Source organism: Nuphar pumila, chromosome 8 (genome assembly GCF_984573655.1).
Source record: "Nuphar pumila chromosome 8, dmNupPumi1.hap1.1, whole genome shotgun sequence".
Taxonomy (NCBI): Eukaryota; Viridiplantae; Streptophyta; class Magnoliopsida; order Nymphaeales; family Nymphaeaceae; genus Nuphar; species Nuphar pumila.
The window spans coordinates 108,384,744-108,388,068 of record NC_143256.1 but is presented as its reverse complement, the minus strand read 5'-3'; positions in this window follow the sequence as shown (position 1 = coordinate 108,388,068).

The following is a 3,325-nucleotide window of genomic DNA, read 5'->3' as shown; positions in this document are numbered from 1 at the left end:
GATGCTCTACATCACAAGTTTAGTCTCTCTCAGTGCCTCAAACATCAGTCTGAAATTAAGGATATAGAATAGATTCCCTATGCATCTGCTATGGGGAGTCTTATGTATACTCATGTATGTATGTGTCCGAATTTAGCATACATTGTCGGGATGTTAGGCAGATATCTTAGTAATCCAGGTATGGATCATTGGAAAGCAGCCAAATGGGTTATGCGGTATTTACAAAGAATAAAAGGGTGTATGCTCACATATAGAAAGTCAGATCAGTTGGAGATCATTGGGCATTCTGATTCTAACTTTGTAGGATTCCAAGACAGTCGCAGATCCACATCAGACTATATTTTTTTGTTGGTTGGGGGAGTTATTTCCTTGAGGAATGCCAAGTAGACACTTATTGTTTCTTCCACCATGACAGCAAAATTTGTAGCGTGTTATGAGGCATCCAACCATGAGAGATGTCTACGTAATTTTGTCACAGGGCTACGGATTTTGAATAATATAGTCCGCTAAAGATATTTTGTAATAATAATTCAGTAGTGTTATATTTCAATAACAATAGGAGTTTATCGAAGTCAAAGCATAATGACATTAAGTTCCTTGTTGTTAAAGAAAGAGTGTAGCATGGTCAGATATCGATAGAACATATTGGCACAAATTCCATGATTATAAATCAGTTTACTAAAGGTTTGCCACCTAAGGTCTTTCATGAGCATACTGCTCGAATGAGTGTTTTATCATTTTATGATATATTGGTTTAGTAGGAGTTTGTATTTGAATGTTATATGATATAATAAAGTTTCTTTTACCACTTTGGTATGAAGTTAAAGTTTCAGTTTCTTTATGTACTCATTATGTTGCGATCTCACTAAAGATTTTAAGGTCTAGTTGAAAATATGCATGTTTGATCACATTACATGTAATTTTCATGCATCACATTCATACTTGATCCATGTCATTTGGTTATGTCAATATACGTGATCATTGATGGGTCCAATTACGTTATTTGTAATGAAGACCACTTTGATTCTATGTTGACATGATCAATGGACCAGATTGCTAGAGATATTAATTGATAAGATAATATTTTTGAGCTCATAAGGATATAATGTATGATTATAAGGTTACGTATATCACCCAAGTGGGAGATTGTTAGAAAAATCATGTGGGCTTACATACGTTAAACCACACATTATAGACTGTCTCAGGTTCAGGCCTGATTTATGTGATCTAATTTGGTTGAGTCATATGATATCTCATATGGTATGATATACGCCTCGTGCACCAACTGAGACCGTCTTGGACAACTCCAACTTCAAATCCAAGCTTGTACATATCAAGATCACGATAAGTAGCTAGGTTTGGTCCTACATACCAAACACCAGCAAGGTAGGGTCTCATAGATCCACTCCACATGAACATCGAGTTGGATCCCTCATATCCCAAGCTTAAAAATATTAACCCGCATCCAAACTACCAAAGGAAATCCTCTCACAAGCACTAGAGTCGACCAAAACACTCAAGCATCAACCCACACTCAACAAGGGTCGACTCAACCACTACGGGAGTTGACCCACCACTTGCAGAGGTTGACTCTCCCTAATGAGAGTCAACTTGCATCCTACAAGGGTCGACCTTGGCAACCACAAGGGTCAACTTCTGAATCCTAGGGGTCAACCCTTGGGCCAACCATAACAAAACAAACAACAAGGTGTCGACTTCTGAACTGCAGGAGTCAACCTCTGACAACACTACATTTGGTTTCCTCATACCAGAACTGAAAAAACCAGAGTTCTACGCACATAAATCATCTAAATTCCTTCCCCAACATTTCTAGGGGTGTCTCAAAATGACTCAACACCGTTTCACCATATTTTTACAAGATTTTAAAATCCATAATGCATAAAATCAAACATCACTTGGAATCATGTCCCACACAAGGATACAACAAAAACCACACAAATAACAAGCATAATAAGGCTAAAATCATCACATAAAAGCCTTGAATCATAACTCATCCTACTGTGATCACAAAATCAATATGTTGGCATAAATATTCCTAAAAAATTATGATTTTAAAAACTCTAAACTAAGTAGGATAATCATATTATCACACATCATGCTAAAACTCATGAAATAAAACATTACAATCATAATTAATCATGCTATTCTTCCCCAGTAACTCATCCTAAACATGAATTCCCAAATCTTAATGCATAAATCTGCATACATATTGCATAAAATACATAAATCATGAAGTCAAGACTCCAACTAAACATAAATTCGTGAAATTCTCCTTATACATGCAATTCTCCCAAAATCAAAACACCCTCACACTATTTCTCCAAAATTTCATGCATAATTCTACTCACATGTTTCCTACAAATCTAAGAACAGTGGAGGGTTAGGATCATACTTTGAAAATGCCCAAAAATTAGTCAAAGTCAAGCCTAAATGTCAAAGAATGGCCACAATTCAATGCTCCTCCGACCAAGGCTCCTCCAGGACACCTCTAATAACAAAAAGGAAAGGGGAGGGGTGAAGTTAGAGAGTTTAAGAGAGAGAAGGGAGGTCATGGAGGGGAGAGGGAAAGAAGATGCAAATGGGGAGAGAGAGAGGAGCGCAAGGGAAAAGAGGAGAGAAAGATTAAGGGATAATAAAATCTCATTAAGATCATGATTAGAGGAGTTAACATGGCTAAACAAGAAAAAGTGTGTGTGTGTTGTGGGGGGGGGGGGGGCACTTGGCACTATCAAAGGTCAACCATCCATGCAAAATATAGAGAATACCCTTAGAGGCAATTCTAATACCAAACATGCTTTTACCATACCCAAAATGCCCCTAACCACATACATATTATCAATGTTGCCATTCCATTAAAACCAACATCTTTTCAATAAATACCATTCATATCCTAAAGTCAAAAACATCCCATTAACTTCTTTAAAAATGATTATTATATCCTTCAATCCAAATGGATATGATCTGAACCCAAATTTAACCATTTTAAGATCCAATTTCAATAAGGAACCCTTATTCATTAATATAAAAAACTAATCCCAATGCAACAACTCTTAAATTATTCAAATAATAGCAGTAATAAAAGGTCAAAAAATTTAATGTGTTACATCTATGACAAGAGTTGATCTGATCAAGCATTCCAAAAAAATCTGAACAATAAGATCAAGTGATATTCTTAAATACAAAAAATTTGTATTATCATTATCATATACATGGTTGTGTCATAGGCTGAACACTTTTAATAGGGGAAGGGTGTAGAGCCACCCTCTTATTGGAAGAGACCGCTACAATGTGACACTACATTGTT